Source organism: Lissotriton helveticus, chromosome 9, assembly GCF_964261635.1.
Source record: "Lissotriton helveticus chromosome 9, aLisHel1.1, whole genome shotgun sequence".
NCBI classification, from domain to species: Eukaryota; Metazoa; Chordata; class Amphibia; order Caudata; family Salamandridae; genus Lissotriton; species Lissotriton helveticus.
Window position 1 is genome coordinate 124,865,190 of NC_136070.1, and position 21,020 is coordinate 124,886,209.

General features: G+C 46.7%; 1 protein-coding gene across 5 annotated transcripts in view; it reads right to left on the minus strand.

Annotated features, from left to right (window-relative positions):
• SLC8A3 (solute carrier family 8 member A3) overlaps positions 1–21,020 on the minus strand; it is a 501,924-nt gene that overhangs the window by 108,622 nt on the left and 372,282 nt on the right. The gene's annotated exons all lie outside the window — the stretch shown is intronic.

Below are 21,020 nucleotides of genomic sequence, written 5' to 3' on the forward strand. Positions count from 1 at the left end.
TGATTATTCCTGAATCCATGTCGTGTAGCTGCTAAAATGTAAGATGGCATGTGGTTAAACGCAGAATGTGGTAGGCCTCAGGGCCAGAGCTAGAAGGGAAGGGGAAGGTGTTTCTTTTCACGATATGGATTGCACTAATGTTTTGGTCATTGCATTAATGGGCCATGATTTATAGATGTGTTTACTGAATAATAGAATAAAGGTATTAACATGCTTTAATTAATGAAGAAGTTGAATGCTATAATCATTATGAGAAATGCTGTAGGCCTGAAATGTTTTAACATTGATTTACACGTACTGGTCTGGGCTGAGAAATGTTGCGAACCTTTTTGGAAGTCTATGAGAGTTGGGATCTTGGCTGCAGATGTCTGTCTGCAAGAGAAAAGGGGGGATCCAATTATAAATAATATGAATAGAGGTCTGTTCAGAAGACGGCCCAGACATGGAGGAGGGTTCCGGAATGTTTTAAGGGGTATCAGCGGGCCGGAGAAGAGTCTGAGAAGCAAGGTCAACTCCAACGTATGAGGCCCAATACAAAGCAGCATGGAAAAAGCCAGAAGCTACACCACGTGAGGGGCGTCTCACGAGGGGCGTCTCAAATGTTGTTGACTGTTTTGTATTAGGGACAGCACCCCTGGGTGGAGTTAGAGCAGATGCCTGAGGACCCTTTTAGAGAGCGGATGGGTAGGCAGAGAGGGGTCATGACTGGAGAACTATAGGTTTTCACCAAGAGACTAAGAGTGAGTGACTTCCCTTGGGGGTCATTCACTGCTGACACCTTTTGTTAGGTTGAGACTTGGTTAAGTAGGGATACCATCTAGAGCAGGGTAGGGACAGCCTAACCTGTGTGTTTTTCCTCCAACTTAAATGAAGGAGAGATCTCAATATGCGTCAATGCTGATAGCTTTATTATTCTTAGAACTTGTGCTGGTAATTTCCGTTGCTCGTCTGAGGGCTTTCAGAGAGCACATGTATGTAGTTGGACCTGTGTATCTCGTGAATCTCATTCTGAGATGCCTGTATTTGCAGCTTATCCTAACCTTACAATAAACTTTTGAAAGCTAGAAGTTGTTTGTGATCTTTTGGAGCGGAGTCCTTTATTGGGTGAACTAACTTGGTAAGAGATGCACTTTCTTCCCTCAATGACAGGCAACAAAGGTTCAGTCGACCAGATCGGGGTTTAGATCAATAGTGATAAGGTATCGATCAAAATCTCGCCCTTCCACATGTAACCCACTGGAATAGTGCTATGCAGGCGGCTACATGCAGACTACTATTCCCAATTCACCAATCTCTTCTGCATACTCCGTTCTGTTCTTCTAAATCGATGGTCTGTACTTTTTGTGCACATGTGCGTGCTAGACTTCATTTCTCGGTAATGGTTTCCTTTGGGCACAATCGCTTTATATCCACTATGCTGTTTCTTCTTATGCATGTATGTGTACTTCGCAAAATACTCGAACTCAGCATCGTACAATTAATCATAATTAAAAACATGAGGTAAGCATGTTTTTAGAACAATTGAAAAACAACATCCATGCTTAATTTTCTCCTCATAAACTTTGAATTTCCTTTTAATGTGTAAACAGAGTAAAGTTTTTTATTTTTTTTTATTACCACTGAGGACCTGATATTGTTACTAGGTGATACTTGCTCGTACATCCAAGTGCTGCACCAAAGTGAATGCAGGGCTGCAAGTATGATTGGTTGGGTTGCATACCATTGCTCCGAATCAAAATAAGTGAATAATATGAAAGTGACCTCGTGGGGGCAGGCAGAGAAGAAATGGTGTTAAACCCTTTATGATGATGTAGAATTTAGGCCTCTATTTCAGCCCTGCTCGGTAGGAGACCTTTTTTCCCCCATCTATTCTACTGGGATTGCCAGGGCATCTGAGAGGGCAATGAAATAGCCTTTTGCATACTGCTGCGCGGGTGCATTTCCCTTTCCTACTCACAAAGCAATGACATGTCAGGCTCCAAGCTTAATGTAATGACAACATATTTCTTAAGGTGTTTTAATTAACAGAACAAAGTCTACCTTATGGGCCACCGGTGCCTTTAGTTCTACCTCACATTTCTAACACCCCCCCCCCCCCCTATCTTTCTAGATACCACCTGACCTGCTGCCTTAGGTCAGTTTCACTCTATCCTTTCACTTTTCTCAGAATTAATTTTATTAGATGTGGGGTAGAGCCTTTTGCCACCTAGCCACAAACTCCCTTCCACGTGCACCGCAAATCCTTCCAGATATTCGTCCCTTCCAGAAACAGCTAGAGCCATGAATATTTAACTCAAAGGTTTCTCCTTGATGTTGCAGAGGTCGCCTGAATGGCCATTTGGGCTGCATAAATCACATTCCAGTCACTCATTTATAATATTTCTGATGTAACATAGACTGGCAGGATCACAATGAGCCCCTATTTCACTTCCACTAGAACTAAGGTGGTACTTTAAGGGAGACGAACCTTAAGATGGCCATTCACTGTAGGGAAAAAGAAAACCAGTTCTCTTTGCCCATGTCTGCATCACTAACAATCACCAACAATAGGCATTCTAGAATGTTGCTTTGTTTGATGATGTCAGCTTGGGGTTTGAGACGTACTGTGACGTCATTCACCGGATGGCCCCTTTCATTTCTTCTGTCCCACTCTTGGCACAAGAAAGTTCATGTGAACTTTATTTCAAATTGCAATGGTCTGCCATAGAAAGTTTGTTACATTATACTGCCCTAATCTAGTGGATTTTTTGATGGCTATGTAATCTGTAATTTGACGAAAAGCGATGCTGTTCACGATGATAACATTTATATAGCACCTTCTCCCAAGACGTGTTTTTTTTTAATGAGGGGCACACATGGTGTAGTGGCTGAAGAGGAATAAGGCTTCTGAGCACGGGCTTTCAGGGCTCCTGTGTCCTGAGTTCCTTTAACAAGGACTTAAGAGCTTGACATATGGGTACACACTATAAGTAGGGTGGATGGGACAGCAAGCAGTTTTTGGAAGCTATCCCATATCCACCAACTCCAAATAAACCCCAAAGTCCTCCTCAGGTCTCCTCGCATAGACAGAAAGCCAGGTCTGAAGTGCAGAAGTACTGGAATCAACAAGAGCAGGACGCTGTTGAATGGACACTGTCACAACTTTTCCTTTTTTTTTTGACTCCAGGTCACACAGCTTCCTGTTGAATTATATCAATGTCTGCATTTTAGATTTTGATAAACTCCTCAAAAAAGGGCACAGCTATTCATATAGGTCTGCAGAATCAGCATTCTCAAAGTTCAGAGACTGTAGGCCATAAGGCCATGCCTATTCACCGGCAGCATTGTTTATCACCAGTTTTGTGAGGGTTATTTCTCCAGAAATGTCCTTGAACAGACCATTTCAGACTTAGACTCCTTAAAGGCTACCCGGTTGCTGTCTTTAGCGATGTGTATAGAATCCAACACGAACAAAGAGCTCGCTCATTGTGGAGCAGATAGATGGGTGTGTGGTGACAGGGAGTGTGCTATTTCCACATATCTAATGAAGAAGTTCTTAACCTGTTTCAGATACATGGGCCTGAGATATATTGCTGCACTAAAGCGTGTGTGCAGAGCATTGGGGAGTATGATTTGATTTGTTTGTTGAGGCGACACTTTGCAATAATCTTGTCACTTCTGATTAAGGCTGTGTTTCATTGCACAACAGTGTATGTCCTACATGTAGCTAGCTCTCTAGTTCTTGGGATGATAAACCCAGCATCAGACATCTCGAATTTTGAAATTTGTCATCGGGGTGTTGTTTTGTCCCTCTTAATGTCGAACCTGCCCAATTCATATAAATTTGGATTTACACCCTTTCTCCTTTCTGACATTTTTTTCCCTTCTTTTCAAGCTTGTGAGAGAACAACCAGAGTGGGAAAAGAACGTCAGAACCTGGAACTATAAACCTGAAATCCATTATACTAAAATCCAATTTTTTACACATTTTAGAAACCAGTAGATTTCAATTTTGGACTTAGTTTGCCACTAATTTTTGAAATAACCAAAGGTGCAATCCAAGTGCAAACTATGGAATCGAACCACCGGGTGGGATTACACCCAGCATTCAGAGGATATAGCATCAACGAAGGAAGAGTGTCATTATCAGTACACTCTTCGTGACGTTTATGGGTGCATGACTTCATAAATCCACATCAAACAGGGTTTATAAGGTGCTAAAGCAAGTAGGTATAATAGTGCCAGTGCAAACGACAAGGCTCTAACTAAGAAGGCGACCTACAACGTGTAAACAGTCAGTCTGTTTTTACATTCGCCCACAAAAAGACTAATGTCTAGGTCCAATGGAGAGCTGATTCCAATGGGACATACATTATCTCACTCTGTAATGACGTCACTAATGGAGGAGGACTCGAACCTCTCAATGTGCCAGATGCATAGGCTGTCATCCTCCACTATATATAGTTCAAGCATATACCGCCTCATTCATATGTATTCCATTAAAGAAGGCAACTGTGTGCTTTGCACACTACACTACATGGCAACATCAGCAAAAAGCCTATACAATTCTGTTCAGTATCCCTTACACAACCATTGCACTTCTTTCTCTAACACTAGTTGCTGAAAAATAAAATGGTGAGTGCAGCTGGCCTGCAGTGCTGTTGATACTTCTACTGTTGGCCACCAGCTGGATACAGCTCATTGATGAAGCATTTACTTTTAATGGTTCATTGAAATAAATGAATAAATAAGCTCAGAGCATCATCATGGTAAGCATCTTTGTTTTTTAACATATTGCCTGCGTCACTAGAAATTTTGCAAACCCTGGCGGAAATCTGTCTCCTTTGTTTTTACTGAACTCTCACCTATTCTATGGACCAGAGCTACAATTCTGTCTGACTCATTTGCTCTAGGACTCTTGACTAGTGATTAGCTCGGAATTAGTTATCTTCATGTTTGCACTGCCTGTGGCCCTGCCTGCACCCCTCTGTCTCAAAGGCTATTCTCTGCACCCTCATCGTAATGTTTAGCTTTGCCTCAGCTGCTCAACACTCACAGTGTACTACATGGGCTGTTTTCATCCATCCATCATCAAGTTATAACTCCTGGATCTTCCACATTGACACCTTCCTCTGAGGAAAAAGGGTCAGGCAGATCAGGTCGATTACCCCTTCTCAAGGTTTGCCCGGCGTTAGCCGCCTCTCACCCAACTCTCGGTTACCAAATAAAGAGGCAGGCGCTGGAGACAGGAAGGCAGGAAACAGAAGTTTTATTCCGACGGAGCAGAACACGTCAAATCAGACAACAGGGTATCTTCTCGAGGTGCTCTAACCGCATCTCTGAGGCCTGGCCTCTTATACACAGGTTTATGGCTTTATTATATTTATGACATCTGTGGTATTGCTTTGAAGTTCACAAAGGCATCTTTGGAATCCCCAGTTCAGGCCCGATCTCACAAATATCTACAGTAGAGGTCCCCACCCAAATCACAGCATGATGGCTATCGCGCAGCTGGACATTCCGCTGGGAACAGGAATGTGGGCGATCGGTCGGATCTAGGGGGGGGTGAAGGCATTGATTAATCCCCGCTCCTTTGATGTGGGGCGAGGTCCTACTGTAGGGGGCAATAAACTGCATCTGCTGAGCTAAGTGATGGCCTGGGGTCAGGCCGGACAATCGGGCAGGGAGGAAGAGGTTATCAAAAGGGCCTGTTCTATGAATGAGATGAAAGAGTGAGGGGGTTCAGCACGGGATGTGGCTCGGAGGCAGGGTCGCGCTGGAGGTGCGTTTATGACCCAAGCAGGAGAGACCGGGGGTTGTCGGGGATGCTTGCGAGGCTGGGGAGTGAGGGAGAGAGAGAGAGAGACGCTGGCTATCGGGAGTGGGCAGAGAGGCCATGGCAATCAAAATGGTTGCTGCTTACGCGCACGTATGGATCTGAAAAGGACAAGATGGCGCCGATAATGTTTACGCCACAATCCAGATTTTAACAGTCCTCCCTTTTCAACATATCTAGCCAGCTTGTCAATTTATGTCTATCCCCATTAGATTATGTATTTCGATATCATACAAAGCGTTCATACGTTCAGTGTCGAAATTCGGAGTCTTAGGGCACATGCAGTTAGCGATGAGTGAGCACAAAGGTGGCAAGCATTGAATACCTAGGCAACACCCACACAGTACCACGACCGGTATCAATATAAATGTAAACAACCTCCATCCCCAGTCCTTCAAAGTGCCCCAAAACCAGCTCCCAAGCGACCATCCTTCTTGCTCCTGGTGAACCTCTGAGGAAAGTCTGTGGAGGTGCTCGATAGCTTTGTAGACTGAGGGCGAGTTATCTGGCACGTAGGTGCAACAGCTGGATCCGATGATGCGGCATGCTCCTCCACGGTCAGCTAGAACCACATCTAGAACAAGGCGGTTCTGAAGAGCCACCAGGCGGACTGCCTGAAGCTCGGCCGTATTGTTAGTGAGGATGCCAGCCGTGATGTTCATGGTCGATTCTACTGCCTGGGTCAGGTGTCGGATGGCGCGGCTGTTTGCCATTGGGCCCCACAGAGGAACGAGTCCCTTCACTGCATCCAGGAACTGTGCTCCAGTGGAGTCGGCTTGTTCAGTGTCTCTTGCGCGCTTCTGCCGGTGATGGTTTGCTGGGGCCACGTACGTTGGAGGGAGAACGAAGGCGATGTAGCAAGTACCCCCCCAACTTTTTGGAAGCCAAGTGTAAGCTTTGGTGCCACAAACAAAGTGCATATTCGGAGAAGCAACAAAGGAGGGGGGATCAATTGAGTCCAATGTTCTGGTGATGTGGCAGGAACTGCGACCCACCAGCTGCGTTCCCAGGCCTTCGAGGCACACGAGGCCCGTGACATTCATGACAGACAGAGCCACAGTCAGAGTGGCAGCAGTTCGTTTCCGTAGGTAGGAGAAGGTGGGGCTGGCTGGATTATGGAACACCTGCATTTCAACTCGTTCCTTGGCAGGGATATCCATATGAAAGGAGGAACCAGAGGTCAAAGGACAAAAGGGAGCAGATGTCCTCCCGGTTTTGTTCAGCCAGAACCCATGGTAGAAGTGTGACACTGTTTGACCAGAAGTGGCGTTGTCCTTGTAGCTCTCTTGCAAGAGGATCAACCAGGCAAGGCAGGAGCCATGAACTGAGAAAGGGGAGGGGATGAAAGGGCTGGAGTGTCCGGTGGCATGCGGGAGTAACCCGCAGATCCAGCAGTTTGTGGCGTTGGCGGCAAGGTTGTGCTGGTGCAACAGTTGCACGAAGGAATTGTTCCAGAACTCCTTACGCCTTTCTCGGAGCTGAGGCAAAGGGAGATCAGGTAATGCTCTTTCATAGTGGTTGGCTGTGCAGTGGTCAGCAATATCTGATGAGCGGGTGCACTCTCTTCCACGATCCAGAAGGAAGTCATGAGGAGGAGGCAAAGGAGGAGGAAAATGAAAAGGGCAATTGTCTTTGATTTGTGCATACTGTCAGTCTTTGGGTTCCTATAGTGGGTATTTCCGGTTGCTCCCGTCATTTTCTTATCTGGCGCTTCCATCATCTTCTTATCTGGCGCTTCCATCATCTTCGAGGTGCTCGGTAGTGGGCAGAACCGCAGACTTCGTTTAGCTTCTCTCCGGGTAACCCTTGGTTGTGTTTAGGCTACCGTTCAGAGATTCAACTTAGTCTGTGGTCTACTTAGCCGAAGCTCCCTCCTTTCGACGCAGGAAATACCCTTCCCTGGATGGCACAGTGGGATCTGAGAATTTTGCAAGTTCGAGTGCCTCGGTATCAGGATAACAGTTCAGTGATGGCCGGTCTTTGTTCAGGAGCTCTTCTTGGGTGCTGACGTTTTCTGTCGTGGCCAGGGTCGAGGAGACCTTTTTACAATGGTGTGCGTGCAGCCAGTGTCGTTTCCCCTCCACTCGAAGAGCTGTCCGGGTGGTGATCAGTACTTGCCAGGGGCCCGTCCACCGGGGTTCCAGACTCTTTGCCCGTTGGAAATTTCGGATCAGCACATAATCCCCCGGTTGGATATCGTGACCCAGACCCCTGGAAGCATCGGGGATGGCCTGCTGCACCTGCTGATGAATGACAGACAACGTTTTAGTCAATTTGCACAAGTAATCAGACAGTAGGACATCCGGGACGTCGTGAATGGAGGTCGGTTTAGGGGCAGTCCAGAGGTTCATCGGTCGCCCAAATACAACCTCGTAGGGGGTCAAATGGTGCTTAGTGGGAGTGGAGCGCATCGATAGTAATGCCAGTGGGAGGGCATCTGGCCATTTAAGTCCTGTGGTGGCCACTATCTTCGACAGTTTTAGTTTCAGTGTGGCGTTGTGTCGCTCAACTAAGCCAGCAGATTGGGGGTGAAAGACTGCATGAAACCTTTGTTTTACACCCAACCCTTTCAAGATTAGTTGGATAACTTCAGCTATGAAGTGGGGGCCGTTGTCGCTCCATAGAATTCGACAAAGGCCGTAGCGAGGGAAAAACTCCTTCAGTAGTACCTTGGCAGTGGTCATGGCAGTGTTATCACGGGTTGGATAGGCTTCTACCCATTTGCTGAAGGCACACACAATGACTAATACATACTTCAGGCTTTGGCATCTTTCTAGTTGGATGTAGTCCATCTGGAGGACCTCAAAGGGATGGTCGGGGACCCCAAATCCTCCCCGGGGTACCACAGTTCCTTTCCCAGGGTTGCGTTGCAGGCAGATAAGGCATTGCTGGACCAGGCGTCTGGCTGAGTCGGGAATTCTGTCGTTGTGCCAGACCCTGGAGATGAGTTCGATCATGGGGGCAGATCCTATGTGTGCGGGGGAGTGTGCCATAGTCAGTATGGGGATCAGGTACGAGTCAGGCAGCAACCATTTGTTTGTGTCTTTTGTCCGCCAGCAGCCTTCATCGTCTTTCAATCCCACCCGTGCCCATTCAGTTAATTCGGGTGGTGAGCTGGCCATCTGGATGTCCTTAATCGTTTCCCTAGCGTCAGTCCATTTTTCTGCTTGTGACCTGGTCACATACATGCGGGTCGTCGTCCTATTCTCAGCTGTGGTTCGGGCAGTGATGTCGGCTAGTGCGTTTCCCTGTCCTATGATGTCCGTCACCTTTCTGTGTGCTTGGCATTTGATTACGGCTAATCGTTTGGGGAGGAGAACTGCTTCAATCAGGGCAGAGACTAGATCTCCGTGGAGGATGGGCGTGCCGTGGGACGTCAGGAATCCCCTTTCTCTCCACAAGAGTCCAAAATGGTGAACCACTCCGAAGGCGTACTGACTGTCCGTGTAAATGCTTGCCGTGGTCCCTGTCGCTATAATACATGCTCGTGTGAGGGCAATCAGTTCTGCCGCCTGTGCGGATCGTTGTGTGATGCGGGCTGTCTCAATTACTGTTCGGGCTGTCGCTACTGCATAGGCAGCTGAGGTGGTGCCGTCGGAGAGTTTGATGCAAGAGCCGTCTACCCATAGCTCTCCGTCAGAGTCTGTGAAAGCGGTGTCTCGGAGGTCAACTCTACTCCTAGTCTGTTCGTCTGTGAGGGTCACACAGTCATGTATAGGGGGGGCATTTGGGTCGTTTTCGGCCAGAGGCAACAAGGTGGCTGGGTTCAGTGTGGTGCATCTTTTCAGCGTGATGTGGGGTGCAAGCAGAGTCAGTTCGTATCCAGTCAGTCGGGCGCTAGTCAGGTGTTGCGTCTTAGTCTGGTTCAGGAGGGTGTCAACAGCATGGGGCACTAATACCGTGAGGGAATTCGATAGTACGATCCCCTCACTTTGTCGGATAGAGACAGCAGCGGCAGCTACGGCTCGAAGGCAGGCAGGCAAAGCTCTCGCTACGGGGTCAAGGGTGGCGGAGAAATAGGCACATGGTCGTTGCTTGGGGCCAATAGTTTGAGTCAGGACAGACAAAGCGCACCCCTCCCTTTCGTGAGTGTAGAGAGAGAAGGGCTTGGTGTAATCGGGGGTTCCTAGGACTGGTGCAGAACAAAGGGCGTCTCGAAGTTCTTTGAAGGAAGATTGGCATTCGGGGGTCCAAGGGAGTGGGAAGGGGACATCTTTGGCTAGTAGGGAAAGTAGTGGCTTTACAATGAGGCTGAAATTTGGCAACCACTGTCGGCAGAAGGAGGTGAGGCCTACCAGGGAGCGGACTTGTTTCTGGGTCTTTGGGACAGGGGTTTTTAGAATGGCCTGAATTCGATCGGGTGTGAGTTTTCTCTCATCTTTGGACAAGAGGTGGCCTAGGTAGGTGACCTGGGGTTGGCAGAATTGCAACTTCTTCTTGGAGACCTTGTGGCCATTTTCCGCAAGGAAGTGCAAGAGTTGGATGGTGGCTGTGACTGCAAGTGGAGTGGTGTCGGCCGCCAAAAGGATGTCATCGACGTACTGTATCAACACCACTCCCTCCGGTAGCTGAACGGCGTCCAGCTGTCTCTTGAGGGCCTGGCTATAGATGCTGGGACTTTCTGTGTAACCTTGGGGAGCTCTACAAAATCTATATGAGCGGGATTTTAACGTGAAGCCGAAAAGGTAGCGGCTGTCTGGGTGGATGGGGATGGAGAAGAAAGCGTTCTTGAGGTCTATTACAGTGAAGGTGGTGGCGGTGGAAGGAATCAGGGTCAGAATGGTGGCGATATCTGAGACTACGGGGTACTGCGGTACAACTACCTTGTTGACCTCTCGAAGGTCGATGATGAAGCGGTACGCTTTCTCATCTCCCTCGCCCTGCTTCTTCACAATGGGTAGGATAGGGCTGTTGCAAATATTGCTGACTACTTCCTCTACCACTCCTGCCTCTACCAGGGACTGGATTATCATTACCAATGCCTTCTCACCTTCGGGCGATATCCGATACTGTGGAAGTTTCGGGAGTATCGCATCTTGGCGAACAGTTATGTGCACGGGGTCGATCATCATTCGTCCTACATCAGCGTCAGTTTTAGCCCACAGATACAGAGGCAGAGAGTCAAGTAAGGATGCGTCAGCGTCAGAGATGGAGAACATGTGTCGTGCGGGATGAGGTCTGAGCAAAGTCGGGTTATCGTACAGAATGACTCGAACTCCGTCCTGTGAACACCTGATGGTAGCTCGGAAATGCTTCAGTAAGTCAAGTCCCATAATGGCATCGGGGGTGTTGGAGGAAAGCAGAAACGTCGTGTCAGTGGGGTTACTGTCCAAGTGGAAGGAGACCGGTACGGATAAGGGGTTAGTGGAGGGCGTTCCATCAAAGCCTATTGATGTTATGCGTGAGCCAGACAAGGGTGCCCTTGGAATCAGTCGTTTAGATAACGCACTACGTGTCGCGCCAGTGTCTACCAGAAATGGAGATTTCGTACCTAGGACCTTAGCGGTGACATAAGGACCTTGCTGGTCAACATAGAGCTCGACTGGATCCCTCCCTTGCCCTAGGCAGTCCTATGCAAAGTCGCGGGCATCGTCACAGTCAGTCTGCTGGCATTGGTTCTGTCGGGGGTGGTCAAAAGTGTTCGGTCTGCCTGATCTGTCATTTCTGGCGTCGTTTGTGTGCCCTCGTCCCTGTCCTTTATTTTTCGGCCCACCCGCTACGTCTTTTGCGTCCCTATTTTTGTACATTTCTAGCAGGACCGGGCACTGGGACTTCCAATGCCCATATCCTTTGCAAAACGCACACTGGTTCTCATCGAGGTCTGTTCGTGGAGCGCCGGGTGCGGGTGTGCGGTCTCTAGGGGGTGGATTTCTATGAGCGTTCGACTGGTAGTTTCCTCTATACTGTTCCCTTCCCGTCGTCACTCCTTGCAATTGAGCAATCATCACTCGTTCTTTCAAATCCTTTTTCTTTTTCTCAGTCGCCCTATCGTTCTCGTTCTTTTGCCGTTCGTAGTATTTAGCCATCTGAAGGATAGCCGCGGGTTTGGAGGCAGCCCAACTACTTTCACTAGTCTGCAGTTTTTGCGAGACTTCTGGTGTCAGGCCTTTTACAAAGTTCTGGACGAACAAGTGATGTCCGGTCGCAGAGGTCATGTCCTGGCCACTGTAATCGGAGAACACCGTTTCGAACCGAGAGAAATATTCTGAGACGTCTTCCTGTGGTTTCTGGCAGCAGGCCGTTACTACCGACCAGTCCACCTTCTTTTCTGGTACTATGGTTTTCAGTTTTAGTACTATTTTGTCTGGCAGGTCTAGAATCGATTTCAAGGGTTTCTGTCCGGGCTCTCGCTGTTTGTCTATGCCATCGAGTTGTGACCAGGTATGTCCGAACAGCTCAAGGTGGTCGACTTTCCGGATTTGCTTCCACACATCAGCTGGCAGACATAGCCCGAAAAACAAATCGATGTCCGCTAGGGTCATAATCGTCGAACCCAAGGCGGTACCTAATTCTGTGTAGAAGGCAGTGGGGTTCTTTCGTAGATCGGGCAAGGACTTTCGGAAAGTCAGGATGTCTTGCCGATCCCAGGGTTGGTAGACCCAGTTGTACACTACCCTCCCTTTCGCATCTTGGTGGTTAATATCGTTGTGTGTTCCCTGTCCTCGTGAGGGGATCCAATAAGGTGCCGCTTCTCTTATTGGCATCATGGTGTCAGTTCTCTCGGTTTGAGGCTCAGTTGCTATAGGGGTCGTGGTGTCGGTCTCTAATCTCTGTTCAGTGAGGTGGCGGAAGACTTCAAGCGTGCGCGAGAAGAGGTCCGTCACATCACCCTCGCCCTGTTCTCCAATGTCGACTTTTCTATACAGAGTCGTTAGGCTTTCAGGACCTTTGTTACGATACCGGTCTTCATAGGCGTTAAGGGTGTGGTAACAGAAACGTGCAACAAAGTGTCGTTTGTGGTTATCAGCATATGTATTGCATATATCTGTCACGTAATCTTCGCTTTCTTTCCGTTCTACTAGCGTCTTTGCGATCTTATCAATCCCTGCTCGTTCATCCTTACTCAATCGATGGAGCCTAGCAGAGTCTTTCTTCTTAGTTTCGGGCTCATCTAATGTTGCTGCTTGCGCTGCGCTGAGTACAAGGGGCTCGGCCGGCGCGGAGGCCGTGAGGACCGAGGTTCTGGCACTGCTCTCACCTGTGCTAGGGGGTTGCGTGTGTTGCACTAGAGGTTGGGAAGGGGCGTATGGAGGGGGCATGTAGATGATCGGGGGACCAAGCAGTAGATCATCGTTCGTTCGCTGCTTCGAAGGTAGCTCAGGGTAAAGCGTAGAGGGTGTTCTGACGGGACATTGGCTCGATGTTTCGGATTTTTGCTTCAGTCTAGCTCCCTCTCTTTCCTTTATCTCTTCTTTCAACTTGCTCGCAGCTAAATGAGCTGCTTTCCGCAATTCTTTCTCTAGTCTGACTTCGTTTCTTTTCTTTCGTTGTTCCGTTTCCTTGCGCCACATGCCGAAACTATCAAGCATAGTGGGCGTTGTTTTATTGTTACAAAGGGCTGTTTCCAGCACGCTTATTTTTGCGTCATCGAAGGATCCTATCAGTGGCCACTGACTTTCCTGATCCTTTTTAGTATATTTATGCCATAACTTACTATAAGCTACGGCGACTAGTCCATACTTTAAAAACATATCCTTATTAGGGGTGCCCTCCAGAGGAGCTGGATGATCCACCTTTAATAAGCGGTCCGGGCTGAACCAACTACTGGACAATGGGGAGAAGATAGGCATGACGGGTTACAATGGGGACAAAAGTCTGCACTACCTATCCTTTCACCGCTTACAAAGACTAGACGGAATATCTCTATTCCACGTTATTTGTTAGCAGAGAATACCTCCAAAGAACCAAATGTCGAACAATTAATGTCCATTCAATCAAACAATCAGTGGCGAGAAAGAAATAGGCACGACAGGTTACAACGGGGGCAAAGGCCTGCGTTACCTATTCTTCACTATCTGCAAAGGAGGACAGAATACTTTTATCCTTCCCCGTTTGTAGACAGAGAATTCTCGAGAAAACAATCCTCGAATAAACAATGTTCGGGCAAACAATCAATCAGTGGGGGAGAAAGATAGGCACGACGGATTACAACGGGGGCAAAAGCCTGCGTTACCTACCCTTCACTACCTGCAAAGGAAGAGAGAATACTTTCTATTTCTCTCCGTTTGCAGACAGAGAATCTCCAAGAGAACCAACAATTTGGAGAGTAATACTAGTATTTTCCAATCAATCAATCAAATATTTCACAGTTTGTCGTGTTACACGACCTTACCCGGACCGTATGGACAGTTTCCTGTCTTCCGATTCCAGCGTCCGATCGTCCTCTATCTTCTGTCGTGGTACTCCTGATGGTTCCCAGTCAGGACCGTAGATCACTCGAGAGAGGTCTGCTCGGAACTAGTGAAGTTCGGATGATCGGCTGCCAGACGAGGGTCTATCGGGCAGGTGCACTTCCCGATCGTTGCAGTCGTTCACTCCGTCGTCAGGACCTCTCCCACTGGATCCACGTGTCGCTGATGGGCCCCACGTTTGGGACGCCAATTGAGGAAAAAGGGTCAGGCAGATCAGGTCGATTACCCCTTCTCAAGGTTTGCCCGGCGTTAGCCGCCTCTCACCCAACTCTCGGTTACCAAATAAAGAGGCAGGCGCTGGAGACTGGAAGGCAGGAAACAGAAGTTTTATTCCGACGGAGCAGAACACGTCAAATCAGACAACAGGGTATCTTCTCGAGGTGCTCTAACCGCATCTCTGAGGCCTGGCCTCTTATACACAGGTTTATGGCTTTATTACATTTATGACATCCGTGGTATTGCTTTGAAGTTCACAAAGGCATCTTTGGAATCCCCGGTTCAGGCCCGTTCTCACAAATATCTACAGTAGAGGTCCCCACCCAAATCACAGCATGATGGCTATCGCGCAGCTGGACATTCCGCTGGGAACAGGAATGTGGGCGATCGGTCGGATCTAGGGGGGGGTGAAGGCATTGATTAATCCCCGCTCCTTTGATGTGGGGCGAGGTCCTACTGTAGGGGGCAATAAACTGCATCTGCTGAGCTAAGTGATGGCCTGGGGTCAGGCCGGACAATCGGGCAGGGAGGAAGAGGTTATCAAAAGGGCCTGTTCTATGAATGAGATGAAAGAGTGAGGGGGTTCAGCACGGGATGTGGCTCGGAGGCAGGGATGCGCTGGAGGTGCGTTTATGACCCAAGCAGGAGAGACCGGGGGTTGTCGGGGATGCTTGCGAGGCTGGGGAGTGAGGGAGAGAGAGAGAGACGCTGGCTATCGGGAGTGGGCAGAGAGGCCATGGCAATCAAAATGGTTGCTGCTTACGCGCACGTATGGATCTGAAAAGGACAAGATGGCGCCGATAATGTTTACGCCACAATCCAGATTTTAACACCTCCAGTCCCTGCCTAGAGGCATCATCATTTCTGTACCTGCACATGGATTAGAAAGTGGTATGGGCTATATCCTACCGTGTTGCACTTGGTGCCAGAATTCTACACTCACCTTAATCCACATCCGTTGCACCACTAGCTGTATGTCATGTCTCCCTTTAAACCAGGAGGTTACGGAATGCTTTCTTCTTACTTATTGTTGGCCTTGGTTGGAAAATTCCCAAAGTTTTGATTTTGCTTCATTAAGGTGCAACCGCAGATCTAGCACCTCAGCGGCAAATTACATACTTTCTTCTAAGGTGGCCCAAGTAGCGATTCGAGCTCCATTTCAGGAGAAGTGTGTAGTCCACTGGCACTTTGACAATCAAATTATAAGGCCTCCTCAGTATAATGGTGACAGTGAGTAAATCAATAACCCTCCCTGATCATCAGACCCTATGTGCCTCTTGTGCAGGGTCAGAGCAAAAAAGAGACAAGCCTCTCCTGATAGTTGCGGCATTAGAATTCGTAGGGTAACATCGGTCGCGATTGGGTCGATACAAGGTAAATGCCGACTTGGGCACTGGAATTGTGGTATCCATTAATGCCAGTGGAGTTTGCATCAGCGTTGGAGAGGGAGGAGGCAGAATGGGTCTTAAGGCTGGTGTGGATGTCTGTACTGTCAGTGATAACCAGCACTGTAAATCATGAAGGCATGCCAGAGGGAGCTGGAATCGTACCAAAGATCCGCAGCATGTACTCACTGAAGCACACTATCTGATGCGGAGTCGAAAATGCCCCGTTAACCTCTGGGTGCGTTGGGACCAGTTGAGGAATGGGTCCCTAGAATGGGGACGTCAAAGCCCTCACACCTTCTCTTTAGAGCAAGAGTGGCAGGATGGAGTCGAGTCCTGCTTCACCTTCTTAAGTTTTTGTTTGGACTTACACGTATTGTCAACAGATGAACGCAAAAAGAGCATGCAGCAAATATTTTAGCAGTAATCGTTTTCTTTTGGCTTCCTCCATGAAGCTTTCTGTCAGTTATTAAATAATCTCTATGCATAGTCTTTAACAATACTGCTTGGATTGGATTGGATTTGACACAAGACTATTTTTATTGTCCTTTATAAAAGGCAGAGACTGAAGAAGCCACAGCCCCTTGAAGAATTTGGTGCGATCAAAAAATTTCAAAACTGCCTTCTGCCATTCTGGTGGTATCAACAAATGATGCATTGTGGCTTTAAAAAGGATCAGAATTAAAAAATGGTGCAACTGTCGCTTTTGGTATTTGGTTACGTCTATTAGTAATAGTATCATTTTATTTTTCAGAAGGGGCGATGCTGCCGTCGGCCATTGGCCGACGGCAACGCTACCTCGCTGGTGCTGCCGTCGGCCAATGGCCGACGCACCCCCCCCCCCGTTTTTTAAAACGGCCACACTGCCGCGAAATCGCGGAAGCAGCCGAGGGGTTACACAATCACATGGTCCCGCTCCAAGCTATTCCCAAAAGAATAAGTACCTGGCACTTAGGTATTAGCTTCTCCACATTCAAAGCACTTATAAAAAAGATCCCTGACCACCACTCTCCCCTCCAGAGGCAAGGGTACTTTCTGAGTAACTCTGACATATAAGGACACATGGAACGCAATGACACTGGCATAAACAGAATAAACTGCCATGTATTGCTTGACCACAGCCCTGCCATTACTCGAGAAGCGCATTTACCATGAGTAGTCATTAACCAGTTATTCGGAAACACATTAATCTTACTTGAGAAAGCAGAATCACTTCTAGTTTTTATTGCATAGCCAATAAGATCTAGAACTAATGTTCTATTTTGACTAATACACCAACATTGTGCTGGCTGCAGGGTGAATACATCGGCTTTTGGAAAAGCCTTTCTTTTCTAAAATACATCCTATGAATAAGGGTTGTTCCACTACACTAACTGGAAAACGGGAAACTCTGGCCTGAGGAAGGCACCTGGCGCTCTGAGGGCAATTAGAGAGCGCTGAAACGTGTAGACAGGAAAGAAATGCAGGTCCTTTTTTGCCAGTTTTACACGGAGAACCCAATGAAGAAGGTCACAGCATCTGAGTGAGGGTTTACCATCTAGTGACATATTTAATTCCATGGAGATTTGGTACTGAGTCTAAGTAGTTTTGTAAGTTCTGTATGTTTATTATGACAGAAAAAACATGAGCAGAATAATAGCCACAACACATAGAATAGGTAGCCAACTGATTGAAAAAACTAGGATTCAAGGAAGGAGGGGAGAGGAAGTACATGAGCGCCGACATGGGAATTTGGCTTTACACAGTGTCAAACAGAATCAGACACTCTAAAAAAGAAAAAGAGGTCACACACAGTTGACCACTAAGGATGAACAAGTGACTAGGGTGGAGTTCCACTAGTCTTACACATAAATGTCAGTGAAAAAAACCTAAGTGCTTGGATCACAGTCACTGAGTGTGGCATTTCACCTCACTGCTGCTACTGCCAGCGCTGGAGTGCCTCCGGGTCGCCATGCGCTGTACAAATGCTAATCAATGTCCATGTCAATTTCATATTGTAAGAGAGTAATAAACTCAATTGCCTTGCTCTGGAGACTGGCTGATGTTTCCAATAAACAAACTGGTTCATAAACTTTGCTTTCTGTTGGTAGGCAAAAAGTGAAATAATAGTGCAGACTGAGGAGAAAAATTAAAGGAATCAAGGCACCCTTTTTTGAATCTCCATTCTATGTGGTCTTTAGCGAACTGTTTCGTCATTGGAACCGTCTCCGCGAGGGTCTGAGACTGAGTCACACACGCTGCTATTCTTCAGGAGAAACCTGAAAACCTATTTATTAAGATGTATCTGAAGGATTAACCTTGATACCTCTAACCTGCACACTTAACTTCTACCTCCTTTACGATTGTTGTTCATGTTAAAATGTATCTGAGCTGTATTTTTTTTAGCTCCATTGCACATGTGACATCTATACAAATATTAGTGATCAATCAATCAGTAAATACTTAACCTCACTGATTTGACCCTTTGAGAACTGTTTGATTCCAAGAGTGTATTTCCAGACAGTAAACAGTTTTGCTCAGCCACAAATGAATTGCCCCAAAATTGACCCTGCCTCATGTCTGTATAGTTGAATCCACTTGGCCTGCCTCTCTTTCAAAGCAGCCTATTGTTCCTACGCTCAAGCAAATTGATTCACTTACTAGACCATATGACATGATCTATTGATTTCTGCTTTTTCTTAAGTCAATTGGAATTCACCTTTGACTTCACGTCAGTAGCAAAGGGCACGCAGAATGGAAGGAACACTGCTATGAGAACCCTTACAGAAATAGACTATTTACTCTCTTTCAGGGGATTTATTTTATATCAACAGAACAGAGAGGGGTGGTTTTTCCCTAGGATTCACATAATTCAGGCCAACAAAGACCCCTGAGAAGAACGTAAGCCAATAAGGCACTCACCTCACTGAGCCTGGCACAAGAAACCAAAATATGACATTTTGTAAAAGTGGAACTTTCTTTACCGGAGGGACATGTGGGCACACGCGTTACAATGTCCGCGGAGCGAGCTGAAAGCCTTGTCTCACTAGATGTCGAGCAGGTCTGCGCTGTATTACTGTCAGTGCACATTAGGCAAAGAAAACATCTTGATAAGTACAGAAGAAGGCAAGGAAACAAGCAAGATACCTATCAGATCCTGTTGTCAGTACATTTACCCGACCACTGATGTCAACACAGCCTCCACCGCAGAACCATCATTTTCATTACACATTTGCACAAAAATTACAACTTTTCTCGCGTCACTCTCCTAATGTTGTCAAGTGGTTTACCTTGGAAAACGAAGGCCTGACATGCGCCATCAATGTGAAATTACCCTTGTGTTAAAAAGTTGGGGGCAGATTTACAAGCCCCTTGCGCCACTTTTGAGTCACTTTTAACATGGAAAAGGTGACACAAAAGTGGCGCAAGGGGCTCGGAAATCTCCCCCTTGGTATCTAATCTGAATGTGTCTGCTACTGCAGAAACTTATGACTACCACAGAACTATGTCATTCTAAATATCTTCTAATATACAACTGAATTTTATTATCTATCCCTTTTACCATTGTTAGGAGATTTATAAAAAATTACTTATCTGTGTGTCATTCATGTTTTCATCATATAGTTCGAGAAGGAGAGGTCCCTCTCAAGGGCACGACCTTGAAGCGAAGTCCTACTCATATGCACTCTAACAGGGATGCACACCCTTGGTCCTGGAGAAGTGTCCCAGGCAGATTTTCAGGACGCGTCGTATGAATTTACGGTTGTATGCCAAATTATCGTAATCATATTAATTAACTAACAAAAATAACAACTACCATTAAAATGTCTAAATAAGTATACATATTGTAATCATGGTAAGTGTAGATTCACTATTTATAACTTTGCGTCTTCATACCTTATCGTCAAAGTAAGTAGATGTGGAGTTAAGAACAGTAAATCTATTCTTACCTATATAGCCTTACTTTAACCATAACATGGTTCTCGATATTCTGCAGTCAATATTTTTCTGTATTGCTGTAGTGCACCCAGGCAGTGCCTTATTTCAGCCTATATTTGCAGCTGTTTATAAACTAGTGTCTATCGCGGGATGAGCAATAATTGGGCTAACTTGGTCAGGTTTAGCCCTCCGTTCTTCTGAGTGTGAAACAAGTGTTCTGATTTTTTAGATTCTCTTTTTTCTACAAAACTATAAATGGAGTGAAAATTCTCATTGCCTACTCAGTGCATGGGTAATTGGGAAAATTACTTCTAAATCTGTACACAATTTAGGTGCGATCTCTAAGTAAGATCCTTACTGGTTATCCCAAGAGTGTTGGCATGGATCATCCTTGGTCGACCAATGTTGGGCATCTTTGAGCTACATGAACGTTTTCAAATGTTACACCCAGAAAACCCTAGATCTCTTGGTGGTATCAGGCATGGTGTTACAAGCAAAAGGAAAGACCTGGATTCGAAGTCCATGCTTTTAACACCTTAAAGCAAGCCAAAGAGTAGTTTCAACAATATGTATAACTAATCTACCTGAAAATTCTGTTAATTCTCTTTAGTGACGGCGCACCCTGTTTTTGGAGAGAATTACAATATATAACCGCACTGTTGCGTAAGCACTGTCTTTGGGCACTACCAGCAAGATAAGTTAAAATATATAGAGTAAATTCTTGATGCATCTTCTGGCCTTCAGGTCTGGAGGCGCACTACTCTGATCCTGTATGAGCTCATAATCTTAGAGTGGGACTATTGTGCTTTTGTGAAATGCAGGGAATACTGAGAGTGTGTTGTAATCTGTCGCGGGCACAAACAAGTAGAGCTGTTAGTGGTAGAAGAATTCAACACATGCCTCTGTTTTGTGGCATCTGTTCCGCAGACTGTCTAAATCTATATTAGCAATGGTCGGAGAAGCTACAGCTTCACAGGGCGAATAATCAACTCTAGAGTCATAGTCAAGGAAGGCAATTACTGCAGAATTTGGACAGTTTTGGTCGTGGAGATTACAAAAACAAATCTGGCGTGTTGGGGAAGCGTGTTGTTGCGTTATGCCATACGGCAATATCCTCTATACCTTCTTGATCAAAATAAAGACCCTACTCTCAACACTTTGGGTTGGAGACTGGGACATAACTATGGTTGTTGCTGTGTCACATCTGTATACCACTGTACACAGTATGTGTGTGCTGCCCTCACTAGAAGTGGTGGAGACGTGAGTGTAAATGAT